General features: G+C 44.0%; 1 long non-coding RNA gene across 1 annotated transcript; it reads right to left on the bottom strand.

Moving 5' to 3' along the window:
* Positions 1–1307: 1307 nt before the first annotated feature.
* On the bottom strand, positions 1308–18999 carry LOC120985948. The gene is made up of 3 exons (XR_005775606.1): positions 18969–18999; positions 16939–16940; positions 1308–1419 (listed from the first exon to the last, which is right to left on the bottom strand). It is a non-coding gene; the product is annotated as an uncharacterized LOC120985948 (long non-coding RNA).
* Positions 19000–19717: the final 718 nt, after the last annotated feature.

Below are 19717 nucleotides of genomic sequence, written 5' to 3'. Positions count from 1 at the left end.
AGAGCCTGCTGATCTGACCATCCAAAACATTATGGCGAGGGCCTGCTGCCGCTTTGGTGACTCTAGATAACCTGGGGCCGATTGATCCATTCGGATGTCTGGCCTACCAACTTTCGATGTTATTTTCAGCGCCAACGACGGTGACTACAGGTAAGGGGGAATCAGTGTTCGATTCCGAAGAGGGAGCCTGAGAAACGGCTACGTCTACCACATCCATCAAGGCAGCATGTGTGCAAATTACCTATTAGGTAAAATTAGGTGAGGGCCTGCAGGTGAGCTGACCATGTAAAAGATAAAAGATTGTAGGCATGTGCCTGCAGGTGAGCTGACCCTCTAAAACATTATATGCAAGGTCCTGCAGGTGATCTGACCCTCTAAAAAATTATATGCGAGGGCCTGCTGCTGAGCTGACCCTCTAAAACATTATGGTTGAGGGCCTGCTGTTGAGCTGACCATTTAAAAAATTATGGAGAGTGCCTGCTGCTTAGCTGACAGTGTTACAGTGTTCAAAGCAGGCCGGGTCGCCTGAATACTTTAGCTATAAATAATGGAATAGGACTCCGGTTCTATTTTGTTGGTTTTCGGAACTGGGGCCATGATTAAGAGGGATGGCCGGGGGAATCCGTATTGCACCACTAGAGGTGAAATTCTTGGACTAGTGCAAGACGAACTAAAGCGAAAGCATTTGCCAAGAAAGTTTTCATTAATCAAAAATGAAAGTCGGAGGTTCGAAGACGATCAGATACAGTCATAGTTCCGACCATAAACGATGACGACCAGCGATCCGGCGGCATTATTACCATGACCCGCCGAGCTGCTTCCCGGAATCCAAGGAATCCAAAGTCTTTGGGTTCCGGGGGAGTATGTTTCAAAGCTGACAAAGTACACTGTATGTCACAGATACATTTTTGAAGTGCACACGTTACACTGCAGATGTGGCCCTGGTAAGGTCACTGTCAGAAGCGGACACCATGTACGGAAAAATTACAATGTATGTCACAGATACATTTTTGAAGCGCACGTTACACTGCAGACACCGTCTATTGGAAAAGTACACTGGATGTCACAGATATTTTTGGGTTGTGCACACTTTACACAGGAGATGTGTCACGGATAATTTAACTGTCCGCAGAGGACACCATCTATTGGAAAAGTACACTGGATGTCACAGATATTTTAGGGATGCGCACACTTTAAACAGGAGATGTGGCATGACAAATCTTCCTATTAACCTCCCTACACTTCCTATGCACAGCTCTCCCTAAGGCCGAATGCACACGGCCGTGAAACACGGACGTGAGAGGTCCATGGTATCCCAGCCTGGCACCCTGCTGACAGCAGGAGCGCATGGCGTCATTGGTTGCTATGACGCCGTGCAGTTCATGCAACCGCTGCACTACAGTAATACACTCGTATGATCTATACGAGTGTATTACTGTAGTGCAGCGGAGGCATGAAGTGCACAGCGTCATAGCAACCAATGACGCCGTGCGCTCCTGCTGTCAGCAGGATGCCAGGCCGGGATACCACGGATCGCTCACGTCCGTGTTCCACGGTCATGTGCATTCGGTCTAACACTGAGCAATTTAGCGCAGGTTGCGCTACAAACATATATTGCTGCTGTCACACGTAATAGTCCTTACAAGGACTGTTGAGTCTCTGAAATGTTTTTGTACAAAAAAAATATACAATTACACTCCCTACACTCTCTGTCCCTTCCTATGCTCAGCTCTCCCTTACTGCGAATAAGCCGAACATGCGTCATCGGGTGCTATATAGCATCCGATGAAGCATTCCGGTCAGCTAATCATTGTAATGCCAGCAGACAACATGGCTACTGGCATAACAGTGAGGGCAGTACTCACCTGCACGTTTATTGGCTGCGTAGCAGCCAAGAAACGTTTGGGGAGGAGACTCAAGTATGGCGCTTGAGCACATGTGGTACTTGGCCAAGTACCGCCATGTGCCGAGCATCGAGATGCTCGAGCCGAACAGGTGTTCAGCCAAGCAGCATGCTCGATCATCACTAGCTCCCACATAAGACAATCACTAAAATCAATAAAAACCAATGGCACCCGTAAACCAATCCATTAAAATCTGCTTCAAAAGTGCTCCTTCCATTATAAGTCCTGTCATGTGCCCCCATAGCAGTTTACCACCACATATGGGGTGTTGCCGAATTCAGGAGAAAATGTGTAACAAATTATGGAGTACTTTTTCTCCTGTTATCCTTGGGAAAATGAAAATTTTTAGGCTAAAGCAACATTTTATTGGAAGTAATTAAACTTTTCATTTTCATAGCCAAATGTTTCCAAATTCAATAAAATGCTAAAGAGGTCACAGTGCTCAGTACCCCCTTATTATATTCTTTAAGGGGTGTAGTTTCCAAAAATGTTTAGGGTTTCCACTGTAAGGGTACGTTAGGGTCTCATCAAATACAAAATGGTGCCTAAAAAACATTCTAGCAAAATCTGCCTCCAAAATCCGTATGGCGCTCTATTCCTTCAGACCACGGCCACGTGCCTATAGAGCAGTTTACCATCATATATGGGGTATTTCTGCAAACTACAGAATCAGAGTGATGTATATTGAGGTTTATAAATAGTAGAAAATAGAAGGCGGAAGTCATCTCTGTGGATATCACATTCAGTTATTCGTTTCAGTATTCTGTGTACACAGAATGTACACAGAAAACTGAAACGTATAAAGGAATGTGATATCCACAGTAGTGAGTGCCGCCTTCTATTTTCTACTATTTATGGATAGAGATGGCCTTCCGGTTCGCCCGGCGGTCGTTTCGCAGCGAACTTTGCTCGTTGGCTGTTCGCTGAACGGGCGAACATATGGCGATATTCGCGCCCGCCATATTCTTTTACATTGTGAAGAACTTTGACCCATGACACACCCATCAGGTGGTACAGGACAGCTAATGGACATACCCCCTACCTTATAAATAAACCTGATCTGGCCGCATTCAGTCTTTTGCCACTGTAGGGAGAGGTTGCTGTGTGGAGCAGGGACAGACTGTTAGGGACACAAATCGCTATCTAATAGGGCCACAAAAGTCCTTTTAAGGACTGGTATAGGTGTGCTATTGATAGGTGTGTCATATTAAGGGGTGTAATATACTTATAATATACTTTCTAACATATAAAGTATATTATAGTGCATTTGTATTGTGCAGCAGTTGTGTGCGGTTCTGCTGCGATACTGCAGCCACACAGAGTGCCAAACGCTATTGGAACCAATAATTTCTAATGGTGTGATTTACCAGTTGCCCCCCCAAAAAACTGATTGAAGTGGGGTGTTATATACCAATAATATACTTTCCATATAGTGCATTTAGGTAGTGCAGCATTTGTCTGCGGTTTTGCTGCATTACCGCATCTACACAGAGTGACAAACACTATTGGAACCAATAATTTCAACTGGAGTGATTTACCAGTTGCCCACCAAAAAACCGATTGAGGCAGGGGGTGTGATATACCTTCTTCCACAAATACTGCTCTTCTATAGAAACTTTTGTCACAGGGTTTTGAAAATGACAGGCAGAGGAAGAGGCAGGTCATTCCGTAGGGATGGCAGGGGTCATGCAGGTGCACCAGGCCGCAGTCTAAGTGGGAAGTTGCAGAAGTTGTGTGTGATTACGTCAAAGGACGCACCAGACTTGGTTGAGTGGCTCACTCAGCCTTCCGCTTCTGCACCCTCCTCATCTTCTCTATCTACACCCTCTTCACTCTCTGCTGTGTGCACCTCCAAAGACACCACCACCACTATATGTCCTCCGCTCGAGTGAAAGAAATTATTTTCCCATCCATTACAAGACCTTTCTTTTGCGCAGCCATCATTGGCATCGGATTAGCAAGAGGAGGTATCAACGGTCGCCACCCAGCAGTCTGACGACAGTACCCAGATCAGCCCAAGGAGGGTGGTCCCCGCTGTTGCTGCCTACTCTGAGATCTCTAATGTCAGTGGTGGTGAAGGTGACAAATCCAATGATGACGTGTCAATGGACATCACGTGGGTGCCCACAAGAGAGGAAGATGAGGGGAGTTCAGAGGGATAGACGGAGCAGCAGCTAGGGAGGAGAATGAGGAAAAGCAGGCAGAACTTACAGTGCACAGGAGGCAAAAAGCAGACTGCTAATGTATCTGTAACGAGCCATTCACCATGCACGGTCACATCTGGCACTCCCAGGATGCCGGCACATGGCTCCGCAGAGTGGGCTTTTTTTAACATGTCCGCTGCTGACAATAGTGTTGCCATCTGCAGCCTGTGCTGTCAACGCATAAGTCGCGGTAAGCCCAACATTCACCTAGGGACGACCGCCTTAAGAAGGCACCTGGCCTTCCATCACCAAGCCCAGTGAGAGCAACACCGTCAGAACCTACAAAGCCACACTCACTGCACTCCCCGTCCTGCCTCTTCTCCTTCTCCTCCCAGTTGTCCGTAACTCCACCTTCCACCGTGTCCCAAATGTTAGAGCGAAAAAAGATGATGACGCTGGATAACCCTCTTGCCCAATGGCTGACCGCTGGCTTGTTCAGAACTGCTAGCCCGCCAACTACTGCCATATAAATTGATCGACTGAGAGGCCTTTAGAAAATTTGTGGCCATAGGAACACAGCAATAGAAGGTCACCAGAAGTAATATTTCTCCCAGAAGAGCATTCGAGAGCTATATTGCTATGTTCAGCGGCAAGTGAATGTATCTCTGGTACACAGTGTCGGTGCCAAGATACATCTGACCACAGACATGTGGTCTAGCAAATACGGGCAGGGAAGGTACATAACTTTTACTGCCCACTAGGTGAACCTTCTGACGGCCGTCAAGCATGCAACCCATGGAACACGTGTAGATTTGGTGTTACCGCCACGGATTGCAAGCAGGTCTGCCTTTTCTTCTCCTCCTCCTACTCCATCCTCCCTCTCCTCTTTGGTTGACTCCTCCTTTTCCGCTGTTACCGTCTCTTCTGCTGTGCCCCCCAAGCTCCCCAGAACCTATTCGATGTGACAGGTGAGACGTTGCCATGCTGTGCTCTGGCTGTTGTGCCTGGAAGCCAAGAGTCACATCAGTCCTGCACTCCTTTCAGCTTTGCGGTCACAGGCCGATCAGTGGCTAAGCCCACTCAATTTGACAGTTGGTAAAGTGGTGTGCGACAACGGTGCCAATCTGCTGAGCGCGCTGAAACAGGGCAAAATGACACACATACAGGGCATGGCACACGTCCCGAACTTAGTCGTGCAGCGATTCGTTGCCAAATACCTTGGGGTCAAGGACGTCTTGCGGCAGGCCAGGAAAATCTCTGGCCATTTTAGAAGATCTTACACGGCCATGGCGCGCCTTGCTGACATTCAGCGGTTACACCACCTGCCCGTCAGACGTCTGATTTTTGACTACCCGACGCAATGGAACTCCACCTTGTATATGCTTGATAGGCTGCTCCAGCAGAAACGGGCAGTTAATGTATGAACTCTCCGGCAGGACAGGTTCTGGGGAGATTGTTTTTTTTTTCAACGCGCCAGTGGCTGCTCATGCGCAATGCATGCAGACCTCTGCGGTCATTTGATGAAATCACCAAACTGGTCAGTTGCAGCCAGGGCGCCATTAGTGACATCGTACCTTAATCCTTCTTTCTGGAGCGTGCATTGGGTCGTGTCATTGATCAAGCCGTCGAGGAACAGGAGCAGGAAGATGAGGAAGTCGCAATGCTGGATGAATTCCCAGGGGGGGCTACACCATCTGAGACAAGTCAACAACATGAGTCTGAAGAGGAGTCAGAGGAGGATGGTGCCGGGGTGGAGGAGGAGCAAGAAGAGCATGCTTTAAACGTCTCTGGGATCCCTGGTGTTGTCCGTGGCTGGGGGGAGGACAATGAGGACGACATTATCCTGAATGATGAGCAGGAGCCAGGCCACTCCACCACTTCCAGTTTAGTGCAAATGGGGGCCTTCATGCTCCAGTGTTTGAAGAGGGACCCCTGTATAAAAAGCATAAAGGGCAAGGACCAGTACTGGGTGGCAATGTACTTAGACCCCCGGTACAAACACAAAATGGCGTAAATGTTACCACCATCACAGAGGGCTGTCAGAATGCAGCACTTCCAGGCCTTGCTTCGAGAAATGCTGCATTCTGCTTTTGAGGGCGCTGGCAGAGGAATTTTCACACACAGAGAAACAATTGCGGGTAACAATCCAAAGGCGCATGCAAGAAGAGGGCGGTTTGAAGATGTGTTGGTCACTTTGGATATGAGATCATTCTTGCAGCCAACCCATCGACAGCCGTCCTCCGGATCCAGCCTCAGGAAACACCTAGACCGACAGGTGTCCTACTACATCGGGTTGACGGCCGATGTGGACGTTCTGAGAAGCGATGAACCCCTGGACTGCTGGGTGTACAAGCTTGACCTGTGGCCAGAGCTGGCACAATTTGCCATGGAACTGTTGGCTTGCCCCTCGTCCAGTGTCCTGTCCAAATGGACGTTCAGCGCAGCAGGGGGGATATTGACCGATAAGCGTAATCGCCTAGCTCACGACAGTGTGGACTACCTCATTTTTAAAAAAATTAATGAGGCATGGGTCTCGGAGGAATTCAACACATGTGATGAGTCGACCACATTTGATTGAATTTCCTCATGACAGCCCACAAATCATGGTCCCTATTTTAGGTAAATACAGCGGCATAAAAGGCCTTTTATGTCCGTTGAATGCCTAATTTTTGGGGCCTGTCAGTTACATATTTATCCAGTGACCGCCTAATGTACCTCCAGCCACAGAATCCAAAGTTCTTTGCTGTCAGGTGAATTGCCTATTGGCTAATTTTTGGGGCCTGTACTGGCCGACAGTTACATTTTTATCCTGTGACCACCTAATGTACCTCCAGTCACAGAATCCAAAGTTCTTTGCTGTCAGGTGAATGCCTATTGGCTAATTTTTGGGGCCTGTACTGGCCAACAGCTACATTTTTTATCTCTAGCCACATAATCACACCCTTGTCTCACTCCTCTGCCTCTCATTATGGTGGCGTGTGAACTGCATTCACCATAAGGACCTTCTAATATCACAAGGTCATGTGACTGTGCCCCCCACCCTGTAATGTGCCCCTCACCCCATACTGTGCGCCCTTAGGCCCCTTTCACACGGGCGACTTTTCCGCGTGGGTGCAATGCGTGAGTTGAACGCATTGCACCCGCACTGAATCCGGACCCATTCATTTCTATGGGGCTGTGCACATGATTTTCGCGTATCACTTGTGCGTTGCGTGAAAATCGCAGCAAGCTCTATTTTGTGCATTTTTCACGCAACACAGGCCCCATAGAAGTGAATGGGGCTGCGTGAAAATCGCAATCATCCGCAAGCAAGTGTGGATGCGGTGCGATTTTCACGCACGGTTGCTAGGAGACGATTGGGATAGGGACCCGATCATAATTATTTTCCATGGTTATAAGGGAAAATAATAGCATTCTGAATACAGAATACTAAGTAAAATAGGGCTGGAGGGGTTAAAAAAAAAAAATAATAATTTAACTCACCTTAATCCACTTGTTCGCGCAGCCGGCATCTCTTCTGTCTTCATCTGTGAGGAAAAGGACCTTTGAAGATGTCACTGCGCTCATCACATGGTCCATCACATGATATTTTACCATGGTGATGGATCATGTGATGGACCATGTGATGAGCGTAGTGACGTCATCAAAGGTCCTATTCCTCACAGATGAAGACAGAAGAGATGCCGGCTGCGCAAACAAGTGTATTAAGGGGAGTTAAATTATTTTTTATTTTTTTTAACCCCTCCAGCCCTATTTTACTTAGCATTCTGTATTCAGAATGCTATTATTTTCCCTTATAACCATGTTATAAGGGAAAATAATACAATCTACACAACCACAGTCAGTTTTTTATCACCCGCGTGCAAAAGACATTGCACCCGCGCGATAAAAACTGAACAGTGGAACGCAATTGTAGTCAAAACTGACTGCAATTGGGTACCTACCCGCGTGCGTTTGCCGCAACGCATCCGGACCTTATCCGGACACGCTCGTGTGAAAGAGGCCTTATACCCTGCATTGTGCCCTCTTACCACACCCTGTGCAGTGCCCCTACTCATTTCCTGTACTGTGCTCTGTTATACCCTTTTATCCGGTCACGGTATGACGGTGTTATCCGGCCACTGTACAGAGGTATTATCCGGTCAATGTATGGTGGTGGTATACAATAACTGGATGGACATAACTGTATCCCTTTCCCTGCCCACGCCATCCTTTTTTAGACCTGGCATGAGCGGGAAAAATATGCAGATTGCAGTGCTATGGACCTTTGCACCACATTCTGTGTCAGAAATACACCTAATATAGACGTATTACTATATAATAAATGATCACCTAATTCTATTATCATTCGGGGGTAGGGATAATATCTTTATATTTTATAGATTCTAGTGTATTATACTGTGTCCTGTATTTCCCAGTAGAAAATGATTCTTGGAAAATACAGTCCTCATCCCTGACCACCAAGACCAGGTAGCGCTCTGTCAGTACATGGCAGCCTCCCCTCTCCGCCACGCTGCTCCGCTGTGTACTGGTGCTTATTCTGACACTAGGGCTGGGTTCACATCCTATTTTTGCCATCCATTTAATGCCTACAAAAATGTATGCGTTAACAGATGCCTCAGACTGATGCCGTACAGTGGCGTCCATTCACCATACAGTTCCATAGTAGAAAAAAAATGTATGTTAACGTATGCATTTTTTTTATAGACTCTGAAGGATACAAAAACGTGGTGTGCTGCACATTTGTATACATCGAACTGATAAGAACAAAAAAAATTCAAGGCTCCAGCAGGGCACAGTTTTGAGAGTTTTCCTTTAAGATGCATAAAAAATGGCCCCTAATTAAAATACATATTTTTTGTGGGAAATTTTGGCAATGATTCCCCTCTGGTATATCACTGTCCATGTTGTGGGACTATTTGTGTACTTCTAGTAAGTATTTGGTGGCTGCAAATATGACCTGAAGGTTTTTCAGGTTCCCCTGCCATTAAAGTTAATGGGGCCGCCGCAAATTTGCGGTTCGCGAACATTTGTTCGCGATCGCGTTCGTAAACCATCCCGGCCGATGTTCGTCCATTACTATTTATGGACTTTCTGTATGCTGATCAGGCTTGTGCACCACAGATGCTGTTGTGACACGGTTGTTGCATAATAAGGTGACTACATGTGTTGACGGAGGGCTGTGCCGCCTCTTACCCTCTCTCCTTTTTTATATTGAGGTTTATTTTGCTGTTAACCCTTGCTGTGCTAGAAGAAAAAAATTTAAAACTACCCAAAAAATGAAATTTCACCTCGATTTTCCTTTAATTCTTGTGAAACACCTCAAGGGTTAACAAAGTTTGTAACATCGGTTTTAAATACTTTGTGGGGTGTAGTTTCTAAAATGGGGTCATTTATGGGTGGTTTCCATTAAGAAAGCCCCTCAAAATCACTTTATAACTGAATTGGTGCTTAAAAAAATGGTTTTGGAAATTTTGGTGAAAATTTTAAAAATTGTTTCTAAAATTCTAAGCCTTCTAACGTCTTAAAGAAATAAAATTACATTTACAAAATTATGCCAAAATAAAGCAGACATATGGGGATTGTTCATTGATTAAAGGTGAAATATATCGACTCAAATTTACCACTGTCATGATGTACAACCGTTTGCTTATGTGCCTCCCACTTGTTAAGGAACCAAAAGTAATGGGACAGAATAATAATCATAAATCAAACCTTCACTTTTTAATACTTGGTTACAAATCCTTTGCAGTCAATTACAGCCTGAAGTCTGGAACGCATAGACTGTCTTCAGTTCCTGCTTGTTCTTGGGTCATTTTCCCTTCAGTTTTGTCTTCAGGAAATTAAATGCATGCTCAATCGGATTCAGGTCAGGTGATTAACTTGGCCATTGCATAACATTCCACTTATTTCTCGTAATAAACTCTTTGGTTGCTTTTGCAGTATGCTTTGGGTCATTGTCCATCTGTACTGTGAAGCGCCGTCCAATGAGTTCTGAAGCATTTGGCTGAATAGGAGCAGATAATATTGCCCGAAACACTTCAGAATTCATCCTGCTGTTTTTGTCAGCAGTCACATCATCAATAAATACAAGAGAACCAGTTCCATTGGCAGCCATTCATGCCCACGCCATGACACTACCACCACCATGCTTTACTGATAAGGTGGTATGCTTAGGATTATGAGCACTTCATTTCCTTCTCCATATTCTTCTCTTCCCATCACTCTGGTACAAGTTGATCTTGGTCTCATTTGTCCATAGTATGTTGTTCCAGAACTGTGAAGGCTTTTTTAGAGTCATTTGGCAAACTCTAATCTGGCCTTCCTGTTTTTGAGGCTCACCAAGGTTTACATCTTGTGGTGAACCCTCTGTATTCATTTTGGTGAAGTCTTCTCTTGATTGTTGACTTTGACACAAATACACCTACCTCCTGGAGAGTGTTCTTGAACTGGCCAACTGTTATGAAGGGTGTTTTCTTCACCAGGGAAAGAATTCTTTGGTCATCCACCACAGTTGTTTTCCGTTGTCTTCTGGATCTTTTGGTGTTGCTGAGCTCACCAAACAGTTGTTTTGGCCACGCCTAATGATTTTGCTATCTCTCTGATGGGTTTGTTTTGTTTTTTCAGCCTAATGATGGCTTTCTTCACTGATAGTGACAGCTCTTTGGATGTCATCTTGAGAGTTGACAACAACCGATTCCAAATGCAAATAGCACACTTGAAATGAACTCTGGACCTTTTATCTGCTCATTGTAATTGGGATAATGAGGGAATAACACACACCTGGCCATTGAACAGCTGAGAAGCCAATTGTCCCATTACTTTTGGTTCCTTAACCACTTAAGGACCACAGGTTTATACCCCCCTAAAGACCAGGCCCTTTTTTACAAATCGGCACTACACTACTTTCACCGTTTATTGCTCGGTCATGCAACTTACCACCCAAATGAATTTTACCTCCTTTTCTTCTCACTAATAGAGCTTTCATTTGGTGGTATTTCATTGCTGCTGACATTTTTACTTTTTTTGTTATTAATCGAAATTTAACGATTTTTTTGCAAAAAAATGACATTTTTCACTTTCAGTTGTAAAATTTTGCAAAAAAAACGAGATCCATATAGAAATTTTGCTCTAAATTTATAGTTCTACATGTCTTTGATAAAAAAAAAATGTTTGGGTAAAAAAAAAATGGTTTGGGTAAAAGTTATAGCGTTTACAAACTATGGTACAAAAATGTGAATTTCCGCTTTTTGAAGCAGCTCTGACTTTCTGAGCACCTGTCATGTTTCCTGAGGTTCTACAATGCCCTGACAGTACAAACACCCCACAAATGACCCCATTTCGGAAAGTACACACCCTAAGGTATTCGCTGATGGGCATAGTGAGTTCATAGAACTTTTTATTTTTTGTCACAAGTTAGCGGAAAATGATGATTTTTTTTCTTTTTTTTTTTTCTTACAAAGTCTCATATTTCACTAACTTGTGACAAAAAATAAAAACTTCTATGAACTCACTATGCCCATCACGAAATACCTTGGGGTCTCTTCTTTCCAAAATGGGGTCACTTGTGGGGTAGTTATACTGCCCTGGCATTCTAGGGGCCCAAATGTGTGGTAAGGAGTTTGAAATCAAATTCTGTAAAAAATGACCTGTGAAATCCGAAAGGTGCTCTTTGGAATATGGGCCCCTTTGCCCACCTAGGCTGCAAAAAAGTGTCACACATCTGGTATCTCTGTATTCAGGAGAAGTTGAGGAATGTGTTTTGGGGTGTCTTTTTACATATACCCATGCTGGGTGAGATAAATATCTTGGTCAAATGCCAACTTTGTATAAAAAAATGGGAAAAGTTGTCTTTTGCCAAGATATTTCTCTCACCCAGCATGGGTATATGTAAAATGACACCCCAAAACACATTCCCCAACTTCTCCTGAGTACGGCAATACCAGATGTGTGACACTTTTTTGCAGCCTAGGTGGGCAAAGGGGCCCATATTCCAAAGAGCACCTTTCGGATTTCACAGGTCATTTTTTACAGAATTTGATTTCAAACTCCTTACCACACATTCGGGCCCCTAGAATGCCAGGGCAGTATAACTACCCCACAAGTGACCCCATTTTGGAAAGAAGACACCCCAAGGTATTCCGTGAGGGGCATGGCAAGTTCCTAGAATTTTTTATTTTTTGTCACAAGTTAGTGGAAAATGATGATTTATTTATTTTTTTATTTTTTTCATACAAAGTCTCATATTCCACTAACTTGTGACAAAAAATAAAAACTTCCATGAACTCACTATGCCCATCAGCGAATACCTTGGGGTCTCTTCTTTCCAAAATGGGGTCACTTGTGGGGTAGTTATACTGCCCTGGCATTCTAGGGGCCCGAATGTGTGGTAAGGAGTTTGAAATCAAATTCTGTAAAAAATGACCTGTGAAATCCGAAAGGTGCTCTTTGGAATATGGGCCCCTTTGCCCACCTAGGCTGCAAAAAAGTGTCACACATCTGGTATCTCTGTATTCAGGAGAAGTTGAGGAATGTGTTTTGGGGTGTCTTTTCACATATACCCATGCTGGGTGAGAGAAATATCTTGGTCAAATGCCAACTTTGTATAAAAAAATGGGAAAAGTTGTCTTTTGCCAAGATATTTCTCTCACCCAGCATGGGTATATGTAAAATGACACCCCAAAACACATTCCCCACCTTCTCCTGAGTACGGGGATACCAGATGTGTGACACTTTTTTGCAGCCTAGGTGGGCAAAGGGGCCCATATTCCAAAGAGCACCTTTCGGATTTCACCGGTCATTTTTTACAGAATTTGATTTCAAACTCCTTACCACACATTTGGGCCCCTAGAATGCCAGGGCAGTATAACTACCCCACAAGTGACCCCATTTTGGAAAGAAGAGACCCCAAGGTATTCGCTGATGGGCATAGTGAGTTCATGGAAGTTTTTATTTTTTGTCACAAGTTAGTGGAATATGAGACTTTGTATGAAAAAAATAAAATAAAAAAAAATCAGCATTTTCCACTAACTTGTGACAAAAAATAAAAAATTCTAGGAACTCGCCATGCCCCTCACGGAATACCTTGGGGTGTCTTCTTTCCAAAATGGGGTAACTTGTGGGGTAGTTATACTGCCCTGGCATTTTCCAGGGGCCCTAATGTGTGGTAAGTAGGTAAATGACCTGTGAAATCCTAAAGGTGCTCTTTGGAATATGGGCCCCTTTGCCCACCTAGGCTGCAAAAAAGTGTCACACATCTGGTATCGCCGTATTCAGGAGAAGTTGGGGAATGTGTTTTGGGGTGTCATTTTACATATACCCTTGCTGGGTGAGAGAAATATCTTGGCAAAAGACAACTTTTCCCATTTTTTTATACAAAGTTGGCATTTGACCAAGATATTTCTCTCACCCAGCATGGGTATATGTAAAATGACACCCCAAAACACATTCCCCAACTTCTCCTGAGTACGGCGATACCAGATGTGTGACACTTTTTTGCAGCCTAGATGCGCAAAGGGGCCCAAATTCCTTTTAGGAGGGCATTTTTAGACATTTGGATACCAGACTTCTTCTCACGCTTTGGGGCCCCTAGAATGCCAGGGCAGTATAAATACCCCACATGTGACCCCATTTTGGAAAGAAGACACCCCAAGGTATTCAATGAGGGGCATGGCGAGTTCATAGAATTTTTTATTTTTTGGCACAAGTTAGCGGAAATTGATATTTTTTATTTTTTTCTCACAAAGTCTTCCGTTCCGCTAACTTGGGACAAAAATTTCAATCTTTCATGGACTCAATATGCCCCTCACGGAATACCTGGGGGTGTCTTCTTTCCGAAATGGGGTCACATGTGGGGTATTTATACTGCCCTGGCATTCTAGGGGCCCTAAAGCGTGAGAAGAAGTCTGGAATATAAATGTCTAAAAAATTTTACGCATTTGGTTTCCGTGAGGGGTATGGTGAGTTCATGTGAGATTTTATTTTTTGACACAAGTTAGTGGAATATGAGACTTTGTAAGAAAAAAAAAATAATAATTCCGCTAACTTGGGCCAAAAAAATGTCTGAATGGAGCCTTACAGAGGGGTGATCAATGACAGGGGGGGTGATCAATGACAGGGGGGTGATCAGGGAGTCTATATGGGGTGATCACCACAGTCATTGATCATGCCCCTGTAAGGCTTCATTCAGACGTCCGGATGCGTTTTGCGGATCCGATCCATCTATCAGTGGATCCGTAAAAATCATGCGGACGTCTGAATGGAGCTTTACAGGGGGGTAATCAATGACAGGGGGGTGATCAATGACAGGGGGAGTGATCAATGACAGGGGGGTGATCAATGACAGGGGGGTGATCAATGACAGGGGGGTGATCAATGACAGGGGGGTGATCAGGGAGTCTATATGGGGTGATAACCACAGTCATTGATCACGCCCGTGTAAGGCTTCATTCAGACGTCCGTATGCGTTTTGCGGATCCGATCCATCTATCAGTGCATCCGTAAAAATCATGCGGACGTCTGAATGGAGCTTTACAGGGGGGTAATCAATGACAGGGGGGTGATCAGGGAGTCTATATGGGGTGATCACCACAGTCATTGATCATGCCCCTGTAAGGCTTCATTCAGAAGTCCGGATGCGTTTTGCGGATCCGATCCATCTATCAGTGGATCCGTAAAAATCATGCGGACGTCTGAATGGAGCTTTACAGGGGGGTAATCAATGACAGGGGGGTGATCAGGGAGTCTATATGGGGTGATCACCACAGTCATTGATCACGCCCGTGTAAGGCTTCATTCAGACGTCCGTATGCGTTTTGCGGATCCGATCCATCTATCAGTGCATCCGTAAAAATCATGCGGACATCTGAATGGAGCTTTACAGGGGGGTAATCAATGACAGGGGGGTGATCAGGGAGTCTATATGGGGTGATCACCACAGTCATTGATCATGCCCCTGTAAGGCTTCATTCAGACGTCCGGATGCGTTTTGCGGATCCGATCCATCTATCAGTGGATCCGTAAAAATCATGCGGACGTCTGAATGGAGCTTTACAGGGGGGTAATCAATGACAGGGGGGTGATCAGAGAGTCTATATGGGGTGATCACCACAGTCATTGATCATGCCCCTGTAAGGCTTCATTCAGACGTCCGGATGCGTTTTGCGGATCCGATCCATCTATCAGTGCATCCGTAAAAATCATGCGGACATCTGAATGGAGCTTTACAGGGGGGTGATCAGGGAGTCTATATGGGGTGATCACCACAGTCATTGATCATGCCCCTGTAAGGCTTCATTCAGACGTCCGGATGCGTTTTGCGGATCCGATCCATCTATCAGTGCATCCGTAAAAATCATGTGGACATCTGAATGGAGCTTTACAGGGGGTTGATCAATGACAGGGGTGTAATCAATGACAGGGGGGTGATCAGGGAGTCTATATGGGGTGATAACCACAGTCATTGATCACGCCCCTGTAAGGCTTCATTTAGACGTCCGGATGCGTTTTGCGGATCTGATCCATCTATCAGTGGATCCGTAAAAATCATGCGGACGTCTGAATGGAGCTTTACAGGGGGGTAATCAATGACAGGGGGGTGATCAGGGAGTCTATATGGGGTGATCAGGGGCTACTAAGGGGTTAATAAGTGACGGGGGGGGGTGTAGTGTAGTGTAGTGGTGCTTGGTGGGACTTTACTGAGCTACCTGTGTCCTCTGGTGGTCGATCCAAACAAAGGGGACCACCAGAGGACCAGGTAGCAGGTATATTAGACGCTGTTATCAAAACAGCGTCTAATATACCTGTTAGGGGTTAAAAAAAACACATCTCCAGCCTGCCAGCGAACGATCGCCGCTGGCAGGCTGGAGATCAACTCTCTTACCTTCCGTTCCTGTGAGCGCGCGCGCCTGTGTGCGCGCGTTCACAGGAAATCTCGGCTCACGCGAGATGACGCCTATTGGCGTTAGCGTAGCCTGGGGGAGCCGCCGCGATGACGCCTTTCGGCGTTAGGCGTGCGGCAAGTGGTTAACAAGTGGGAGGCACATATGCAAACTGTTGTAATTCCTACACCATTCACCTGATTTGGATGTTAATACCCTCAAATTAAAGCTGACAGTCTGTAGTTAAAGCACATCTTGTTCATTTCATTTCAAATCCAATGTGGTGGTGTATAGAGCCAAAATTTTTAGAATTGTGTCAATGTCCCAATATTTATGGACCTGACTGTATATAGTTTGTTACCTAAAACTCATATTTTTATATACCTCATATACTATTATCCATATACAGTGTGTTATATATTATAAATACCTCGTACTACATCATACACACATTATATAGTATGTAATTGTAATGTGTGTATGATGTAGTATGAGGTATATACACTCACCTAAAGAATTATTAGGAACACCTGTTCTATTTCTCTTTAATGCAATTATCTAGTCAACCAATCACATGGCAGTTGCTTCAATGCATTTAGGGGTGTGGTCCTGGTCAAGACAATCTCCTGAACTCCAAACTGAATGTCAGATTGGGAAAGAAAGGTGATTTAAGCAATTTTGAGCGTGGCATGGTTGTTGGTGCCAGACGGGCCGGTCTGAGTATTTCACAATCTGCTCAGTTACTGGGATTTTCACGCACAACCATTTCTAGGGTTTACAAAGAATGGTGTGAAAAGGGAAAAACATCCAGTATGCGGCAGTCCTGTGGGCAAAAATTCCTTGTGGATGCTCAGAGGAGAATGGGCCGACTGATTCAAGCTGATAGAAGAGCAACGTTGACTGAAATAACCACTCGTTACAACCGAGGTATGCAGCAAAGCATTTGTGAATCCACAACACGCACAACCTTGAGGCGGACGGGCTACAACAGCAGAAGACCCCACCGGGTACCACTCATCTCCACTACAAATAGGAAAAAGAGGCTGCAATTTGCACAAGCTCACCAAAATTGGACTGTTGAAGACTGGAAAAATGTTGCCTGCTCTGATGAGTCTCGATTTCTGTTGAGACATTCAAATGGTAGAGTCCGAATTTGGCGTAAACAGAATGAGAACATGTATCCATCCTCTGATGGCTACTTCCAGCAGGATAATGCACCATGTCACAAAGCTCGAATCATTTCAAATTGGTTTCTTGAACATGACAATGAGTTCACTGTACTAAAATGGCCCCCACAGTCACCAGATCTCAACCCAATAGATCATCTTTGGGATGTGGTGGAACGGGAGCTTCGTGCCCTGGATGTGCATCCCTCAAATCTCCATCAACTGCAAGATGCTATCCTATCAATATGGGCCAACATTTCTAAAGAATGCTATCAGCACCGTGTTGAATCAATGCTACGTAGAATTAAGGCAGTTCTGAAGGCAAAAGGGGGTCCAACACCGTATTAGTATGGTGTTCCTAATAATTCTTTAGGCGAGTGTATAATACTTATAACACACTGTATAAGTGTTATATGAGGTATATCTAACACACAGTATATGTTATATATATTATTATCAGGTATATAAGGACTCTAAGGAGTGTATGATGTAGTATGAGTGAGGTATATGATATATAACACACTGTATATGTGTAATATTATGAGGTATATATGGAGTCCTTATATACCTCAGAATATTACATATATACAGTGTGTTATATATCATGCACCTCGCTCATACTACATCATACACTCCTTAGAGTCCTTATATACCTGATAATAGTATACGTAACATATACTGTGTTATATATACACCTCATACTATTATACATATACAGTGTGTTATATATATTATATATACCTCATACTACATCATACACACATTACAATTACATACTATAATGTGTGTATGATGTAGTATGAATATGAGGTATATAATACACACTGTATATGTATAATAGTATGAGGTATATATAACACACAGTATATTTTATGTATACTATTATCAGGTATATAAGGACTCTAAGGAGTGTATGATGTAGTTATGAGCGAGGTATACAGTACAGTCCAAAAGTTTGGACACACCTTCTCATTCAAAGAGTTTTCTTTATTTTCATGACTATGAAGGCATCAAAACTATGAATTAACACATGTGAAATTATATACATAACAAACAAGTGTGAAACAACTGAAAATATGTCATATTCTAGGTTCTTCAAAGTAGCCACCTTTTGCTTTGATTACTGCTTTGCACACTCTTGGCATTCTCTTGATGAGCTTCAAGAGGTAGTCCCCTGAAATGGTCTTCCAACAGTCTTGAAGGAGTTCCCAGAGATGCTTAGCACTTGTTGGCCCTTTTGCCTTCACTCTGCGGTCCAGCTCACCCCAAACCATCTCGATTGGGTTCAGGTCCGGTGACTGTGGAGGCCAGGTCATCTGGCGCAGCACCCCATCACTCTCCTTCATGGTCAAATAGCCCTTACTTTCAAAGTTTTCCCAATTTTTCGGCTGACTGACTGACCTTCATTTCTTAAAGTAACGATGGCCACTCGTTTTTCTTTACTTAGCTGCTTTTTTCTTGCCATAATACAAATTCTAACAGTCTATTCAGTAGGACTATCAGCTGTGTATCCACCTGACTTCTCCTCAACGCAACTGATGGTCCCAACCCTATTTATAAGGCAAGAAATCCCACTTATTAAACCTGACAGGGCACACCTGTGAAGTGAAAACCATTTCAGGGGACTACATCTTGAAGCTCATCAAGAGAATGCCAAGAGTGTGCAAAGCAGTAATCAAAGCAAAAGGTGGCTACTTTGAAGAACCTAGAATATGACATATTTTCAGTTGTTTCACACTTGTTTGTTATGTATATAATTCCACATGTGTTAATTAATAGTTTTGATGCCTTCAGTGTGAATCTACAATTTTCATAGTCATGAAAATAAAGAAAACTCTTTGAATGAGAAGGTGTGTCCAAACTTTTGGTCTGTACTGTATATAATATATAACACACTGTATATGTGTAATATGAGGTATGTATAAGGAGTGAATGATGTAGTATGAGGTTTCACACACTGTATATGTGAGGTATATACAGTTGCAAGAAAAAGTATGTGAACCCTTTGGAATTATATGGATTTCTGCACAAATTGGTCATAAAATGTGATCTGATCTTCATCTAAGTCACAACAATAGACAATCACAGTCTGCTTAAACTAATAACACACAAAGAATTAAATGTTGCCATGTTTTTATTGAACACACTATGTAAACAATCACAGTGCAGGTGGAAAAAGTATGTGAACCCCTAGACTAATGACATCTCGAAGAGCTAATTGGAGTGAGGTGTCAGCCAAATGGAGTCCAATCAATGAGATGAGATTGGAGCTGTTGGTTACAGCTGCCCTGCCCTATAAAAAACACACACCAGTTCTGGGTTTGCTTTTCACAAGAAGCATTGCCTGATGTGAATGATGCCTTGCACAAAAGAGCTCTCAGAAGACCTACGATTAAGAATTGTTGACTTGCATAAAGCTGGAAAGGTTTATAAAAGTATCTCCAAAAGCCTTGCTGTTCATCAGTCCAGACAAATTGTCTATAAATGGAGAAAGTTCAGCACTGCCGTTACTCTCCCTAGGAGTGGCCATCCTGTAAAGATGACTGCAAGAGCACAGCACAGACTGCTCAATGAGGTGAAGAAGGATCCTAGAGTGTCAGCTAAAGACTTACAAAAGTCTCTGG

This window comes from Bufo bufo, chromosome 1 (assembly GCF_905171765.1).
Source record: "Bufo bufo chromosome 1, aBufBuf1.1, whole genome shotgun sequence".
Classification (NCBI taxonomy): Eukaryota; Metazoa; Chordata; class Amphibia; order Anura; family Bufonidae; genus Bufo; species Bufo bufo.
This window is presented reverse-complemented; position numbering and strand designations above follow the sequence as displayed.